The sequence below is a fragment of the Festucalex cinctus genome, chromosome 7 (genome assembly GCF_051991245.1).
Source record: "Festucalex cinctus isolate MCC-2025b chromosome 7, RoL_Fcin_1.0, whole genome shotgun sequence".
In the NCBI taxonomy this organism is placed as follows: Eukaryota; Metazoa; Chordata; class Actinopteri; order Syngnathiformes; family Syngnathidae; genus Festucalex; species Festucalex cinctus.
This window is the reverse complement of record NC_135417.1, coordinates 11,158,199-11,177,312: the sequence shown is the minus strand read 5'-3', so window position 1 is coordinate 11,177,312 and position 19,114 is coordinate 11,158,199. Positions and strand designations below refer to the sequence as shown.

General features: G+C 38.9%; 1 protein-coding gene across 1 annotated transcript in view; it reads left to right on the top strand.

Moving 5' to 3' along the window:
• Window positions 1-633: 633 nt before the first annotated feature.
• Window positions 634-19,114, top strand: part of adamts16 (ADAM metallopeptidase with thrombospondin type 1 motif, 16) — a 129,048-nt gene continuing 110,567 nt past the window's right edge. Inside the window, exons 1-2 of the mRNA XM_077527450.1 lie at window positions 634-736; window positions 6,353-6,482. The gene's annotated coding sequence lies outside the window, so the exon portion shown is untranslated. The remainder of the gene's footprint in view (window positions 737-6,352; window positions 6,483-19,114) is intronic.

Genomic DNA, 19,114 nt, shown 5'->3' with positions numbered 1-19,114 from the left:
ACAAAACAAAATAAAAACTAAAATGAAAAATTCCAAAACTATAATAACCCTACTGCCATATTACAAATAAATTGGTTTATATACTGTAGCATTTTTCTAAATATGCAAAAGCACAAATAAATTATTTGTACAATTTTTAGGACGAAACACAATTTCTCTTCATAACATTATGTGGCCCTTGAGTCCTTCTGATTTTCTGTATGTGGCCCTCAAATGAAAAAGTTTGGACACCCCTGCGAGTATAGAGAAATATCGTGTGTAACAAGAGGCCTTACCGAGCCTGTCAAATCAATTAGCAGCCATCATTAATGCAGTCCCCAAAGTGGCTGTGACCCTTATAATCCGGCTTCATACTTGTATCAAATCAGCAGTGTATTACCTGTCAGATAAATTTTCATAACCTGTCCCATTTCTTATTCAGGGAATCTGTCAAAAGTTACCAGCCGTACCACTTCTCTTCACAATGAAAACAATCAGCCGGGACGGATTTGCTTTTGACAGTTATGACAGAGCAAAGGCAGCCTTGTTTAGTTTCTGGGTGGAATGACTGCACCCCCTAAAGGTTTGATCTGGAATTTCACACCAGCAAGCAAAAATCCCGTCTGTCCACCCCGCCCGCCTCGACTGAGCTGGCGACAGTCCCACAGCCAGCAAGTATTTGAGGGGGGGGTTAACAGAGGAGTGTTCTTGCCACCGACATCATCCCGTCTTCTCTTCACCAGCCTGCTCTTGTTGGGTGAGGTGCTTATGATCCATTTTCTCACAGATATGAGAAAGTTGCTCGCGCAGAGGAAGAAAGTAGTCAATCAATTCTACTGAAATAGACCTGCTCCATTAGTAGGCTGTAACGGGAGCTGTGCCCTTGCTTAGGGGACTTTGGCTCGGGCGGGCGGATTCAGTCCTCTCTCTCTCTCTCTCTCTCTCTCTCTCTCTCTCTCTCTCTCTCTCTCTCTCTCTCTCTCTCTCTCTCTCTCTCTCTCTCTCTCTCTCTCTCTCTCTCTCCTTCTCAGCTCAGCTACTTTCTCCTCAACTTCAAAATCATCGAGCCTGGCTGATGTGTTTACATTTATTAAGGCATATATTTATGTATGGAGCTCCTAAAGTGACATGGTAGAAAAAAAAAAAAAACAAACAAACGCGAGAAAACGCAAAGTTGTTGTTTTTTTTTTCGCCTGCAATGTCACCTTAGCTGCCGTAAACACTTCCGGGTCATCTTCCATGTGACCAAAAAGCGACGAGGATGGAACGTTTGTAAACATGAAACAAAGCAGTGGGAAAGTTTTCCCAAAGCGACTAGGATGGAGCATGTATTTTCCCCCAACTGCTTTGTTTACACGTTTCGTCCTCGTCGCTTTTGGTCACATGGGAGATGACCCGGAAGTGTTTACGGAGCGTAGCGTATCTTTGCGAGGGACGCAAAGTTGTTGTTGTTGTTTTTTTTGCCTACCATGTCACCTTAGGTGCTTCGTAAACACTTCCGGGTCCTCCGGGTCCATCCGAGTTGCTTTGGGAACGTTTTCTCGCGTTTTTTTTTCTTTTTTTTTTTCTACCATGTCACTTTAGGAGCTCCATACATAAATATATGCCTTAATAAATGTAAACACATCAGCCAGGCTCTCGATGATTCGTCGTCACTTTTGGTCACATGGAAGATGACCCGGAAGTGTTTACGGATCACCAAAGGTGACATTGTAGGCGAAAAAAAAACAGCTTTCCCACTGCTTCAATCTCTGCGACGCAAAGGGAACACAATCTTTGCATTCCCTCGCAATCTTTGTGAGAGAACTCAAAGTTTTTTTGCGAGGGAACGCAAAGGTTTTTTTTTTTTTTTTTTTTTTTTTTTTTTTTCTCTACCATGTCACCTTAGGTGCTCCGTATATATTCACTCTCATCAAAATTGTAACTTCCATCTCGGCAGACTGTGACATTTGAAATTCTATTTAAACGTGTATTTAATGCCGACGTGTTGGTCGTAAAACGTTTGCAAAGCTTGTCTGCCCTTGTCGCCTTGGTCTCTCTAAAGACCCATAATTGTATTAAAAGTAGTCGCCTCCGTCGACCCTTTACACCCCAGGCTTTGTGTCAACGAAAGCTGATACCTCAAAGCTTCTTTGTTTATCAGGTAAAATCATTTGGGAGTGGACCCTCGGTTTTTGCACCTGGTGTGCATGCCTCTCTCAACTCGGGAGATTATTACAAGGAACATCTGCTCGGGGGTAATCGGCGACATCAGTTGGCAGAGAACGATTGGTAGCGCGGATCGTCTTCACTTAAGCGCACTCTGTAACGTGGTCAGGTCAAGTGGTTTTATGCTGAAGAGACCCCAAAAAGACGCTAAAGTCTTACATAGTGAGTAGTTTTGATGTGCGTTGGCCGAGAAACTTATTATTTATACAGAGATTTATAACAAGTTGCTATTCCTACATGGTTCTACCCAAAATTTAAATAATAAAAAACGAAGATGTTTTCTTCTTACTAGGGGTGGCATGACAGAAAATAATTTGTCTAAAAAATTGTTATAAGCACACCTCTGCATATCCGTATTCATGTATAAGAGAATAAAAAAAGAAAGAAATATGGACCAACTTACAACAAAGAATAGCTTTATTAACTGTAACAGAAAATAACTAAAGTGCATCTGAAATTCACAAATAAAATTAAATCCTTAACTCATTTGCTCCCAATAACGTATAAATACGTTTTTTAAAAACGTGTCCCAAAGACGTATTTATATGTTTGTTTGTTTTTTTGTTTTTTGTTTTTTAATGCTAAAGCATACAGAAGGTTTTGATGCAGCCTCTCAACTGCAAAGAACGGTTGCAGAAAAGGTAGTTATTACACAAACGGCCAGCAGGTCGCAGCAGAGCAAAGGCGATAAACCAGGGACATCTAGAAAAAAAGCTAAATTACTTCCAATTTTAAATAATTTGTGAAAACTGATGAAACTTAGCTCTCTTCTCATGCTAATTGCTGCAAAACGGAAACAGATAGAAACATACTTTTTTTTTTTTTCCTGATGAGAGACTTTAATCTTTTTTTGATAGGTTCTGTGTTTTTATAGCAATAGAACACAATATTCTGTGGGCCTTGCAAAATCAGTCAAAATTCAGTAAAACAGCTGGGAGCGAACGGGATTGTTTCTGTGAAAATGGCTGGGAGTGAAAGAGTTAATTAAACTATAAAAAAAATTTGACTGACCATGTCAAACCATATGATACGGAAAAATAAAATTACATAAAATCAATAAATAATAATGCATCCAAACTGATCACCAACATTAACTCAGGAGCACAATATTAAAAAAATAATAATAATTAACCTGCAAAACAAAAATATAAAATAATTTTTATTTTATTTATTTTTTTGCTGTGTGCAAAGCGCGCATGCTCAGTGCAAACAAAACCCTTACACCACCGAGCGAATGCTTCCTGCGCACACTCTGCCAATAATGAGAGCGCCACTGCCCCCTAATGTAGTGGAGGTGCAATTGCATTTTATTCTAAAAAAAAATAAAATAAAAAAAAAATCAAAATCAAATAAAAATAAAAAAGCATGTTCCCCTCGGTCAAACGCGCCCCCCTTGATGGAGCCTCACGCCTCCCTATTTGAGAAGCACTGCTTTAAGGGAAGGGTCCCAACAATTAAGCCGATCTGTCCAAATACCACAAAACCCTCACACCCTCATTCCCTTTCCCCACCTCTGTCCTAACCCAAGCTCAGCTGGACATCACAGAAATTGTAGCCATGTGTTACGCTGTGTCAGGTGCTATTAGAGGCTGTTAGGTGGCAGCCTCCATCACTCTCCGCCTCTTCGTGTCCACTCCAGGGGTGAGGTGGTGCAATTGCCTTACGTACACACACGCACGCACGCACCGCAGTGCTGTGACGGGGAGGCCTGATTGGCAGCGACACCGCCATGTTGTGGAAAGACGCTACAGGAGGAGGGAAAGCTGGAGAAGGGGAGGGGGGACCCAGGTGGTAGTGCAGACGCTCCACGGGGTGTTATTCCCTCAAAAGATGAGCGGGGGAAGTGTGGGTGTGTGCGTGTGTGTCCCAGGTGTTGGCATGGCCCTGTCCCCAGGTGTCCGCTTGGGACATATTACATATGCTGTACAGTGACAGTGGCCGTGGATGGTTGAGCGTGGATTGATTGTGTCAGGGGAAAAGGGGAAGCGAAACATAGTGAGAAAGTAAAGGAAGGGCTTGGAAATCCCTTAACATTCCAGGGATGATGTTTACAGTAATTCTACGACTGGATAGTGTAGTTTGCTTTTAGTGTTTCAAGGACATTTGCTTGTAATGTACAGTGTAACTAAATTTGAAGTATTAACGTTAGGGGTGTGAATTGCCTAGTACCTGACGATTCGATTCGTATCACGATTCACAGGTCACGATTCGATTCGATACCGATTAATCCCGATACGAATTTATAAGTCGATTGTTGCGATTTTTTTTCATTCAAATTTAGAAAATACTAATCAGTAAGCTTGTAGAGTGTAAGATTTATATGAAAATGTATTATTTATTTATCTGAAATTTCAGTCTTATAGAGGTTGTAATCTGTTTCATGTTTGAACAGCATTAAAATAAAATATTAAGGCTTAATGTTCCGTTCATATAACATTCTTCCATGCTCAAGGTGTGAGCCCGAACCCGAAGTCAGACGTTTTGTTGAATATTTTTCCATTAAAAATGGAAGTTTAAAAATCGATTCACACACACACAAAAAAAAAAAAAAAGGCAATGATGATAAGACGTTGAATCGATAAGACTACCGAATGAACAATTCTGAGCTCTTTAAAAAAAATAAAAATAAATAAATAAATAATCGATTCAGCCGCCTATTGAATCGATTCGAGAATTGTGCGATGTAGTATCGCGATATATTGCCGAGTAGATTTTTTTTTAACACCCCTAATTAACGTGTATTAGTAGGCATTGATGGATAATAGTGTATTCGTTATTACCAATGTGCAAAATATTTGATCTTAAATTTACAACTATTCAATGATTCTTTTTTTTTTTTGTCTTAATCCTTCACACTACTGTAACATATCTACAGTTGAATATGCAACACCATCATAAATAAATAAATAACTCCTAATCCCTGCCCTGTGATGAAGAGAAGTGAAAGGTTCAAGGGAGCAGTGAGATTTTTGACCCCCTGTGGGCCTGCCCTTGTCTTGCCTGTGTGTTGGGAAGTGATGGTTAACCCTTAGTCAAGTCATGTCTCCCACTGCTTTCAGCCGTTTGCTTGTCTTACTACCTCCATATGCTCTGTGTCTCCACCTTGAACTTCCCTCCAGAATGCACGACACACAAATGAGTAAATGAAATAAAGAAATCTTGTGAATTATCTTGACACTTGATTTGGTATCTCCATATTATGGAGTGTATAGTTAGTTAGTGTATATTTGCATTTTTATGACACTTGAAATTAGATTTGTAATTAAAACAACAATCCAATAAACTATCATTTAAACCACATGTGGCAAGATCCGGTCCTCGAGGGCCAGAGTCCTGCATGTTTTCCAGGTTTGGCTACTGCCAGTGCTTCTCAAATAGTGGGGCGGGCCCCCACCAGGGGGGTGCGAGGCTCCATCAAGGGGGGCGCGTTTGACCTCGGGGAACATGCTTTTTTATTTTTTATTTTTTGAATTTTTTTACTGTCCTAGAATAAAGTGCAATTGCACCTCCACTACATTAGGGGGCAGTGGCGCTCTCATTATGGCAGGGAGCATTCGCTCGGTGGTGTAGGGGTTTTGTTTGCACTGAGCATGCGCGCTTTGCACACAGCAAAAAAAAAAAATCAGCACAAATTATTTTATATATTTTTGTTTTGCAGGTCAAAGTTTTTTTTTTTTTTTTTTTTTTTTTTTTTAATATTGTGCTCCTGAGTTAAAGTTGGTGATCAGTTTGAATGCATTATTATTTATTGATTTTATGTCATTTTATTTTTCCATATCATATGGTTTGACATGGTCAGTCAAAAAATGTTTATAGTTTAATTAAGGATTTAATTTTATTTGTGAATTTCAGATGCACTTTAAAATCTTTTCTGTTACAGTTAATAAAGCTATTCTTTGTTGTAAGTTGCTCCATATTTCTTTATTGTTTTATTCTCTTATACGTTACTACGGATACAGTGTAAGGCAGAGGTGTGCTTATAACAATTTTATAGACAAATGATACTATTTATAGTCGTGGGGGGCGGGGGAGGGGGGGGGGGGGTGTTTTCTTCTTACTGGGGGGGAGGGGGGGGCATTGTGTTTGTGGAATATGAATTAAAAAGACAAGTCGCCCCCCATTTTATTTATTTATTTATTTTTTTCACTCACTCACACAAACTTAGATGGTCTCCCAGGCGGGGAAGCGAACCCACGGCAACGGGCACCGAAGGAAAGTGACGGTTCAAGTCCCCCCCCCCCCATTCTGCTACCTGCTGTCGACTGAAAATGACATCACAATACCTCAGGTCTCAGGTAACGACCAATCACGGCTCACCTGTTTTCTGGGTTTGGTCATTTGACATTGGCAAGCTGAGCCATATCGTAAAGATTTTTATCTGATTTTTTTTTAACTTGACTTCCCCTTTAAAATAGTTTCCCATGAACTGAGGAAAAGACGATCAAAAATATACAGTTGGTGTGTGTTTTACGGGTCGCCAACAAATAGAGTCCATCACACAATAATACCGATACAAGTAATTGTCTTTCTACGGGCTATTGGGCCCCGAGGTCCTTTTTGCGACGTGAAAGCCTTGCTCATAAAGTCCTGATTCTAAAATTTGATATTGCGGAGGGACCACTATTGTTGCTCGTACAAATGGCCGACTGTCATTGCGTTAGCGGCGAAGCGAAATCTTATGTTCTTCGCATTGTGCCACCGAATTATGTTAGTCTTAAAAAAAAAAAAAAATACAACATGTTCTGACAACACTCAGAGGGAAATGATTCATCTTTCAGTAGTGAAAAGTGAATCTCAAATTGGGACATGCACTACTACATTGGCAACAGTTTAAGATAAGATTTTTTTTGTTTGTTTGTTTGTTTTTCCTTTTCTACTCTCGCTACCTTAATAAACCAGCTATAGCTACTTATTTAATCTTCATCTGAGATGATCAAAAACCAAAAAGGTGCTTCAGGGTGTCAGTCACTTTTCTGCTCCCTTAAAAGGTCCCAACCACCCGAGGAGGAACTCCAACAAACAATAAAGACAATTTGACAGTAATTCTCAGTGTAATTTTTTGGAATCAGACAGCGCGCTTTGTCATTTCTGATTTGATTAAGTCCCGCTCAACAACATTATGGCCTTTGCTTATGTTTCTTCCTTGCCTTTGGCTATCTGCCAAACGCGGTCAACAAATCGGGGCTTATTTTTCCATTGATGTATTTTCAGAGGCAATTGCACCAGACAAGGGAATATCATATTTATCCAGGTATAAGTGAAACACTCCATCAAATATGCATTATATTATGTTTAGTACAGTTGACGATTTCATGATTTTGTAGTGTTTTCCCTTCACTTCAAACCATGTTGGTACTTAACTCATTTGCTCCCAATAACGTGTAAATACGTTGTTTTTTTTAAATGTTGTAAGTGTCCCAAAGACGTATTTATACGTTTGTTTGTTTGTTTGTTTTTGATTTTGTTTTTTATGCTAGAGCATACAGAAGGCTTTGATGCAGCCTCTCAACTGCAAAGAACGGTTGCAGAAATGGTAGTTATTACACAATGGCCAGCAGGTGGCAGCAGAGCAAAGATCAACCAGGGCCATGTAGAAAAAAAGCTAAATTACTTACAATAGATTTGTGAAAACTGATGAAATGTAGCTCTCTTCTAATGCTAATTGCTGCAAAATGGAAACAGATAGAAACTTACTTTTTTTTTTCCTGATGAAAGAAGGGACTTTAATCGTTCTTTTTTATAGGTTCCATGTTTTTATAGCAATAGAACACGATATTCTGTGGGCCTTGCAAAATCAGTCAAAATCCAGTAAAACAGCCGGGAGCGAACGCGATTGCGAAATGTGAAAATGGCGGCGAGTGAATGAGTTAAGAAGCTATGTTCACTGAGAGCAAGCCACAAAATAATTAAGCATATTCCGGCTTAATTTATGTACAGTTCAGATGGTCCTTTCACCTAGCGAGACGCTTGATGTGTGTTTATGATGTTCATCCTCTTTGAACGGGACAGACCTTATTAGTGGTTTGTTTGTCCCCTGCCTTGAAAATCCCAACAAATGACAAGGGAGTTCCCTTTCTAACATTTGAACCGAACATGAAAGAGCTCTGTGGTAATTAGGACGTAGCGATTAATGATCATCAGAATCGTGGCTCCTGGTGGCTTTAATCAAATCGCGTACAAAAAACTTGCCTGTACGTCTACATCACATAAAAAGGGTGGATTTGTATGCTTTTAGTTATTTATTTATTTATTTTTCCATTTGTGGTCACAACTTCAAACAAGGCAAAGGTTTTGCTAAATTTAAATTCTAAAGCAATTTTTACGAGTGACATGGTCCGAGGCGATGATGATGACAAGCGTTTTATAAAATAGCTTGATCCAGTAAACTTTTTTCCTCTGAGGGCCACATACAGAAAAATAGAAAGCTGCAAGGGCCACTTTGATTTTTTATTTATTTATTTTTAAGTTATTTATTAACACATTCAATGCCAGACCTGGAAAAAAAAAATCATCATTTGACGTCTTTTTCCGTCCATGGCAGTGAATGAGTTAAAAATGGTAAAAATCAATGAAGCAATTATAAATTGTTGATCTAATGTACAGTTACTTATTGAAAACTGCTAACAGTCACAAGGCAAATAGTGACCCCTGTGGGCCACTATAATAGATACGCCTCTCGACTGAGCAGCAGCTGATCCCAACTTGACATTCTGAACCACAAGAACGATCGGTCGTCAAACTGATCACACTTAACAGCCATTAATGTGATGTTTTCACTTTTTTTTTTCCATTAATAATTAACCATTAATGAATGTGATGTTTTCACAAATTGGACGTTGACACTAAGAAACAAGTGGATGAAACTATTTTTCTTTCTGGAACTGAATTATTAGCTGCAAATTTGTGTCTTTGCATAGCTAGAAATGTTTAATCCACCCTCTTTTTTTTTCTTTTTTTTTTTTAAACCGGCGTTATTACCGGCGTTTTTGATCGTATTGGAGATCATTAAATTGTGCAATTAGTCATAATACTGAGGTGGTCTAAGTAGACAAAGCCAATAAGCAGTAAAAGGTTTTTCCCATAATCATTTGTAATGATCTCAGGCAACAATCCGATCAATCTTTCATAACATAACATCACTCCGCATGTAAGTCTCAGCAACAATCAAATTCCGGTAATGTTGTTAGGCTTTCATACCTTATAGGTTTTCTTTCGCCCGGATGGATACTTCCAATTTTGTTCCGAGAGGGTTTTATCATAGCCCGGACCGATTAGACTGACAAACTTGTCCAATACGTGTCTTGTTTCAACTCATCTCAGAGGTCGTTCACTTTCACAGATCCAAAATAGATTTTACCGTTAGAGTGGCATCGGACTGCCGTCGTTCATTTGATTGAAAGTCGAGGAGAAATCTGTTTCCATGAGATTGTTGAGAGGAGGTAAGGGTTTTAACACTGATTCTGCACATTTATGAACTACAGAGTCCCCCCCCCAGCCTGGATTTATCGGAGGTGAAAGGTTCCAAATCCCTCTTTAGATGGCTTGATCTTCTGAGGCCTATTATGCCTCTTCACTGTGACAGACTAGTTGCCGGGCGGCAGTTGGGGGCACAGCAGAGAGGAATTAAAAAAAGAAAAAAAAGAAAAGCAAAGTCAACTTTGCAGCATTTGTTTAACTTGCTCTATCTTGCACCCAAAAGTATGACGGTTGATTCGGTGGAATATTTGTGTATCCCCGTCACCTATCAACTATTGTGAAATTGAGAGCTGCCGGTGCCACCGCAAGAAGTATAAGATCAAACCAAATAACCCTCAGAACTGTAAGACAGACGGGACTTATCACTCGAACCGCCGTGCTGCCTCATAGAAGGGCATATTAACCCTTTGACCGCCAAAAACGTTTAACTCATTTGCTCCCAATAACGTGTAAATACGTTTTTTTTTAATGTTCTAAGTGTCCCAAAGACGTATTTATACGTTTTTTTGTGTTTTTTTTTTTATGCTAGAGCATTCAGAAGGCTTTGATTCAGCCTCTCAACTGCAAAGAACGGTTGCAGAAATGGTAGTTATTATACAAACGGCCAGCAGGTGGCAGCAGAGCAAAGGAGATCAACCAGGGCCATGTAGGAAAAAAAAGCTAAATTACTTTGAATTTTAAATAGATTTGTGAAAACTGATGAAACTTAGCTCTCTTCTAATGCTAATTGCTGAAAAACGGAAACAGATAGAAACATACCTACTTTTTTTTTCCTGATGAAAGAAGAGACTTTAATCTTTCTTTTGATAGGTTCCATGCTTTTATAGCCATAAAACACAATATTCTGTGGGCCTTGCAAAATCAGTCAAAATCCAGTAAAACAGCCGGGAGCGAATGGGACTGCGAAATGTGAAAATGGCGGCCAGTGAATGAGTTAATACGATTAATAAAATCACGACGTATGCCGCCATAAACGTTAAATGACGTCAACTAAGTTTTGTATTTTTATTTTATTTTTTTTCTCAGTGTAATGTCTGAGTCCAGCGCTGCCTGGTCAATGGGTTGTGGAATCAATAACACTCCAACTATGGCCAGCAGACGCAAGCATTGTATCTCTTTTCGTGAATGATCAAAGCCTTTGTCATATCAAAGTTTGTTTGTTTTTGATAACGTGTGGCAGTAAAAGAGTTCATGTGAATTAGTGACCTTTTCAAGCAATCCGGTTAACTACTTCATACAGTATATATAAAAGATCGTGTCAATACAGCCCTGTCAGTCTCGAAGGACAACGTCTGTATCTATTAGAAGCAAGCGAACGGAGCTGAGGGCAACGAGCAATGTCCCCATAGAGAAAAGCTGAAATTGACTACTGGAAAACCCGGGACAGGGACTCGTCACCTCGAGCAGTTGATCAGAACACAAATAACAAATAATTGACTGGATGATGGACGACAAGATTCGATTCATGGGTCTCAACAAGGTCAAACATCGCACTCTCGCCTGCGAACCACAACAATGCGTCAAACCGCCGAATCAAAAATAATGGTTATGTGCATGATAATTCCTCCACCGCAACCTTGGGGAGGTTGTTAAGGACTTGTGCGATATCCAATCGCTGTTTAGTTTAGGAGACGAGCCTGCGGGGTCAGAAAACAAGGTCAAGAGAAACAATCAGCTCGGGCTGCATGAACAAGTGTTTAAATGGAGAGTACAGAAGACTTTGGTCACGTCTTTGGTCCTCTTTTCCACCGCATGGTTCCAGTTGTGGGTTGTTTCAAGTGTTCAGGAAACGTAAACACAATGATCGATCTCTCGAAAGTGGACAACTGCGGAATCGAGCCATCTAGAAGCATCCATTCAACAGCCTCCAGTTTTTCCACAACAGATGACATGAGAGTCCCATATTTAGGACCAAGCGCCTAATAAAGTTCTACCAGGCTGATGCTGTGTCTCATGAAGAATAAACTTATATACACGAAACTTAACATGTACAGGAAACTGCATCATAATGATTCCTTGGTGTCCAATTATGTAAATGGAGGGTTAACCTATAATATGATTCTTAAGCACAATTATAACAGTATTAGCTGGATTAGCTATGCAGCCAATAATTCCATGTATAGATTAGGGCTGAGGATCTTTGACTGTCTCACGATTCGATTCGATTACGATTTTTTTGGGTCTACGATTCGATTCTGAATCGATTTTCGATTCTCGATTCAAACGATTTTCGATTCAAAATTATTTGATTGACAAATGATTTCTGCTTCAATTGACAGATATGCAAAAAAATTGTCATGATCTACTCCAGTCTGCTTTTCAAGACAAAATGACAAATGGAGACATTAAATTGTCTTTTTTTTTCTTTTTTTTTTAAAACATTTATTAATTTTGTATTGTGCCCTTTTCCACAAAAACAGCATGTGGGCTACAACTGCCTTTTCCCCTTCTTCTTCATTTCTAATTTAAATAAAATTGATTTTTGGATATTAATTAATATCGATTCGGTTTGATTAACTCATTCACTCCCAGCCATTTTCACAGAAATTATCCCGTTCGCTCCCGGCTGTTTTACTGGATTTTGAGTGATTTTGCAAGGCCCACAGAATATTGTGTTCTATTGCTATAAAAGCATGGAACCTATCAAAAGAAAGATTAAAGTCTCTTCTTTTATCAGGGGAAAAAAAGAGAATGCAAATGCACAGGCGTCATTAAACAGAGTGCTTGAAATAGCCTAGCGCAAATATTTCCACTTGACTTGAGCCATCTATCCATTCATAATGTCCAATGTTTTAAACTTGAGCATATATTATGTCCAAGTCTTTGATTTTGTTGTGTACCTACGAAGGCCTCTTCTGACAAATTACATTTTAACTCCTTTGCGACGATCCGAAATTGCTCGCCGTAATTGTGCTTTAAGACCGAAGCGCCAGTTATTCATCAAGTGGTGTCAAGGGAGCCATGGCGTCCTTGCATTTAAAACAATACATTACAAAAGCATATTCGTATTTACACTAAGTAGGTCTTCATTGTAATTGGTATGTTATTAGTCCGAGGGCTTTTTAATCTGAATCAAAGTAATTCAATTAAAGAGTGAAATATAGATCTGTCTGGCAAACAAACAGGCCAACCGCAATATGATAGAAATCCAGAGGCAGTCTGGTTATGAGGCTCATTATTTTTGCCCTTCTTTAACTCATTCACTCTTTTTGCAAGGGCCACAGATTATTGTGTTCTACTGCTATAAAAACATGGAACCTACCAAAAGAAAGTTTAGAGTCTCTTCTTTCATCAGGAAAAAAAAAAAGTATATTTGTATCTGTTTCCCGATTTGCAGCAATTAGCATTAGAATATAGCTCATTTTCATCATTATTCACAAGTTTCTTGTTGCAATGTGGGCCTGGCTGATCTCTTATACTCTGCTGCCACCCGATGGCCGAATTTTGTAATAACTACCATTGCTTTTAAGCGACTTTGTCATGTCAGATGCTGCGTGAAAGCCTCAAACCCTGCAAAAAAAACAAAAAAAAACGTATAAATACGTCTTTGGGAGCAAATGAGTTAAATGGAATAGCTGCTTCAGGAGCTAGTCTATGGAATCAGCTCATCAATCCACTTATCCTTCCATAGTGTTGGCTATTCCATTGCGGTGTCTGACGCCAACGGTGATGTTGCGTCACCATTGTAAAAATACACAATATATCCTTCTGTTATTCCTCCTTGGATCACTTTTTTGTTAAAAATAATGATATAAAGGTGATACCTCTCCATCTGTCTTTTCTAGTGTTCAGTGAGAGGGAGATACTAACGCCTTTACTTATCTTGAGGAGCATTAGTCACGATAAGACTTCTCTGTTATTTAAAAAAAAAAAAAAAAAGGGCAAAAACATCTATTCAGAGGTAACGAAAAAATAAAGACTAGCAAAGACATTTCTGATGAAAATCTGCTGGAATGGGATAAAAAGCTGTTTTGTAATTGCTTTTCTACAAAAAAAAAAAACATTGTTGTAAATGTAATCCTTTTTTGTGCTTCGTCATTATTCAAACAAAAATGTATCATTTTATTTATTTCCAAGACTCGTCTATTATCCACAAAGTTTCACAAAGCAGGTACTGTTCTTTGTCAAGGCCCGCCAGCAAAACCGTCATTAATTTTCGAGTCGGCGGACACTTGTTTATTTTTCAACTTTCGGCTTAAGTGACCAAACTATCTTATAAAACGGCAGTTTGAGCGATGAGTATACTTCTCTCGGACACGCACATATGGCACGGGTTCATTTGAAGGTTAAGACGTCGATAACAAACGCAGCCTACCCACTTTTTGCGAATCACGGGCGAAAGCCAAAACATTTCTATCGTTTTAACGGACGCAAAACCCGCGAAGCAATTTTGTCGAAGGTCAGCAGAATACGCGATCAAAGCGTAAGTCTTGTTAAGCATCCGTCAAAAGGCTGATTTGGATTTTGAGCAAAGATGTAGTGACAAAAATACACAATTGGGTTCGGGGTAATGGGTTTAGGCAGGGATATTGGTTTGGGTAATGCAGTTAATAGCCCTTGGAACTGGGGGCTCTTTTAGGCAGATATGAGAACCATCGCCGGCTGTCATATTCGCCGATGAGAGCATGCATTAGAGCAAACTCTATTTAGTAAAAGACAATTCAATTAAGGACTATTCAGAGACCCTGGATTATTTCCCCACGGGCATCTGCTCAACCGAGGCAATATTCAGATTTCATTGTGTTTTCAAAGTGGAGAAATGTCAGCGGCTGGGTCGGGGGGGACCCGTACGGACATTTATATTTCAACAGTCAAATAAATGAAGACGGAATTTTCTCAATACAAACCATAATGTACAGAAACAATATTGTATGGATCGAGCGTCAACATTTATCTTCTGACACAAAAACACTTAGATTTACGTTTGGCTTTGTGACTGACCATTTTTCATTGTAATAACTTGAACAGAAATAAATAACACAATGACATCAAATTGGTCAGCTTTTTTTTTTTTCCTGTAAAATTTTAAGCATCTAACGTTGAGTCTAGTTTCATCAGTTTTACTCTCCATAATCCAAATAACAACATACGGAAGTTGTCCAGTTGTACAGTGTATATAATGTCCATGTGTGATATTTCTCACATGACCCCCCCCCCCAAAAAAAAGTAGCTGTGTTATGATGTGTAGTCTACAGACGTGGTCAGTACAGTATATGAATGCATATTACATCAACCATGCATCCGCATGTTCCACATATCATGAGACCGCACCTGTCCCGACATGAAACTGGAGACCGCATGCCTGCATCATCCAGGGGCTATGCGGCGTATCAACAATGTAACTGGGTCACAGATAGCCATAAATCCGGTCTCCTAAGGAAATTACGTGAGAATCTGAGATGCCAGCAAATCATTTCACAGTTTGCTAGTGATCTCATAAACCTTTACTAGTGCATCTAAATCTAATCAGTGTGGCTAAGATCCGGAGACCAGGAGAAATTCATGCAAAGCTATTTTATGAAAATCAGCGACATATTTTCGGAGCATTCTTGCGGTATCTAAATTCATTTTTTCCATATATGGATGTATTTTTTTTTTACCATAAAATAGACATATCTGAAGGTCACATGTAACAAAGAAATATATATATATATATATATATATATATATATATATATATATATATATATATATATATATATATATATATATATATATATATTATTTTTATTTTATTTTTTTTTTTAAACACTTCCATGAACTAAGTGCAATTTCTGAAGAAATTGCGCAGGAATGCCGAAAGATGAATGCTAATGCTAAGATTCGATTTTTAATGCATGTGGAATGGTTATGAAGTAAACTGAATGATGCAATTATGTGAAAATTACTCTATTAATTGTAGTTGAATGAAATGACAAAAAAAAAAGAAAAGTGGGCGTGGAAAGTGATACTTAGAAAAAGTTCAATGTCTGCCTCATTGAAAATGAATGGGAAAAGTTGACATTTAACATTAAACTGCACAAATACTGAAGTCATGTGGAATCAGACGATATATTCCCAGGAAGATGTGAATTTCTGAAGCAAGTTGAAAATCAAACGGTGTAAATCGCAAGTTTTATGTGGGAGTTGCATGGCAAAAAGAGAATAAAATACTATAATGGAGAATAAATAATGGAGAATAAAATGCTATATGTATAAGTTAAAGTACAATAAAAGTCAGAAACAACATTCCCACAATAAAAAGGCCTAGCATGATACTAGTAAAAGGGAACATGAGACATGTTGAAGATTAATTTTCTGTTGTAGCAACAGTGTTATTGCAGAGATTATCTTCAGGAAGTCGTGTTGAACGGTGCCACAAAAGATATCCTTGCACATACATGTACTAGGTACTAAGATTTATTATGAAATCTTAGTTCCCGAAATTCACATTTAATCCCAACATTGAATAATCGCTTGCCAGTCAATTAATTCTGTATGCAGATCAAATTATATTCATTATTGAGCTGTTATGGACATGCAAAGTTAAACTTTACCAGTACGCATGGGACTGTCAATCTGTATGAGGTACTGCATGAAAAAAAATATGTGTGACCGGGATTCAAACCCCCAACCTCAAAACTGATTTTATCAGGGTTATCGACAAACTGCACAGTTAGCATGCACAATACTTGTGTGGACACTAACTCTTCAGAAGATTAGTAAGATTTTTTTTTTTTTTTTTTTTTTTTTTTTTTTGCTCTTGCCACACTGACGCTTGCTGAGCAATGGCAAAGTTTGACTGAACCTTTTGTCTTGTGGAGAAACGGACACGGTGAGAGAGGGAGAAAGGAAGAGAAGTGGGGGCGGTGTGGGGACACAACAGCCACCATATGTTCAATGTGACCCTCATTATTCTCAATTAGGGCAGCCAACCATGCAGTGGTCTTGCTTGATAACAATCCAAAACACCTTCGGTGGAAAGAAGCACGCTGGCGTGATGGACAAGTTGGGTGGCGAGTAGGGATGTAACGATATCCAAACGTAATTATCACGATATGAAGGACTTACAAAAAGTCCGTGTTGACACGCTACATGCGCAAATGCTAACCGCTAGCAAACCAAACGTTAGCTGTATGTTTCAGTGTTGTCGAGGCGAAAGCACCCCAACAATGGTTCCGATAACATGTCAAATGTTTTGTAGGAGAGGCCCATGCCTCGTATATCCTCGTCTTCTGCCCCCCCCGTCGACACAAAAGTCCTCGCTCAAGTTGTTATATTTTAAATTTGGAACATTTCCATTCAAGATGTGGTCAACGATTAAAACCCAAACGAGACCCGATCGTATCAGTGACTGCTGCGCGTCATTATTTGCGTGTGATCTTGTCCTCCTTTGGCCATCGTCTCCAACGGCCGACATCTTTTGTTTCAGATGACCCCCCCCCCCCCCCTTTCACCAAACTCTTTTAGTATCAATGTCACAAAAGCCCACTTATCAAAAATGCACATGAAACCGCTAATCTCATGCAAAGTCAGAGGGTGTCAAGTGAGGACCCGGATTCATCTGGAGCTCAAAACACATCACAGTCTGTAGGTCATCTTGTCCTACTTTTGTTACATTATCAATCACAATCACTTACGGATTTTGGACACTTTTGGAGGGATTCATGTAAGGGTGCTATCATTTCTGTTTTGGGCTATCAGAAGTAAAAAGTTACATCATTATGACTCAAGATGTTCGATGCCACTTTTTTTTCAGACCGATACCGATACTCAGACCCTCAGTACTCACCGATACCGATACCAACTGCTGATACCAGTAGTACATTTTGACTAGTGTTGTTCCGATACCGATACTGCATTAAAACACTGGTATCGGTATCGGTGACTACTCAGGGGTAACATGCCGATACCTTTAAATCCAACGCTAATATCGGATTTTGGATGCAGCCACTTGTAACCTGCTAGTGCACGACATTCACTGATATGTGACATGTTCACTGCATGCCGATCTAAGATATCCTATTGGCCCTTGAATGCTCTGAACCAATGGCAGGACAGCTTTTTCATGTTGAGGGAAAAAAAAACCTTAGGTATCGGTATCGGCCGATACTGCAAAACTGGGTATCGGTGGCCAAAAAATGGTATCGGAACAAACACTAACCGATACCGATACTCAGACCCTCAGTACTCACCGATACCGATACCAACTGCCGATACCAGTAGTACATTTTGACAAATAAAAAAAATCACTAAAAAATATTTTTAAACAAATATATTTCCTTTAATTTTGACAAAAAAAACAGCACAGTCACTCTTCAATAGTCTTAACGCTCGCAAAAAATGCTCTTTTAGTTTAAGATTCACAATTTTGAAGTATTTCCAAACCGGTTAGGTTTTGGTGAAAAACTGCTGCAAGCTAGCGCCACTTACAGGCAAGGAGGACTCACTTAACGTCTTCGGTCGCTTGTGCTCGTCTGCGTCACGAGTACTCGAGTACTTGAAAAAAAGGCTGGTATCGGCCCGATACCGATACCTGGTATCGGTACTCGCCCATCCCTAATTATTAGAGACGATTACAAAAATCGTGTAGTGTGATTTCCGCGCTAACACGTAAGAGCATGACTTTGGTTTCCTGAAATGCTGTAAAAGAAGCGCGATGTCTGAAAAGGCAAATGCATGACGGGTTCATTATGGTTTTTTTGGTCAAGAAGGCTACAATTCACGCAGCTCTCCTGCATTTACGCGTCCATCGGTTACGGTTTTGCTAATTGCTTATTGTAAGCCTGACTTACAATAAACTTATTGTTCGAGTTGCCTAACCTTAACCGATAACTGCTTTGCCACGCCACAGTCCATCACTATAATTAAGACTCCAGCCGGCCGACAGTTCAAACCTCAAATGAAGTCGTGTTCAATGCATTTACAGTACTTAAGTTGACACAATGTTTAGCTATTTTTCAATGACAAAACAAGCGTCTATTAGAATTTTCAAATGATAAATTGTGACTTCCTTCCGAGAGAATGTGTGATGATATTTCAGAAAATTTGGGGACACCAAATTAGGGGCTTGTTGTCACACGGGTAAGTTGTCACATTGCAATTATCTTCGCCACCAGAAAAAAAAGTGGATTGCAAGTTTTCTTCCAAAATATGATGTTTTTGTGTAAAAAGGCACTTACAATACCAAATTTAACAAATTATTATTAAAAAAAAAAGACTTTAATGTCTCTATTTGTCATGGAGTATATCATAACAATGTTGTGCATATCTGTAAATTGAAGCAGAAATCATTTGTCAATCAAATCATTTTGAATTGAAAATCGTTTGAATTGAGAATCGATTCTGAATCGAATCGTAGAGCCAAAAATCGCCATCGAATCGAATTGTGAGACAGTCAAAGATTCCCAGCAATACAAACTAATGTGCAAAGTCACGTCCCGCCTCTTCCGTGGCATATAACAAAAATGAA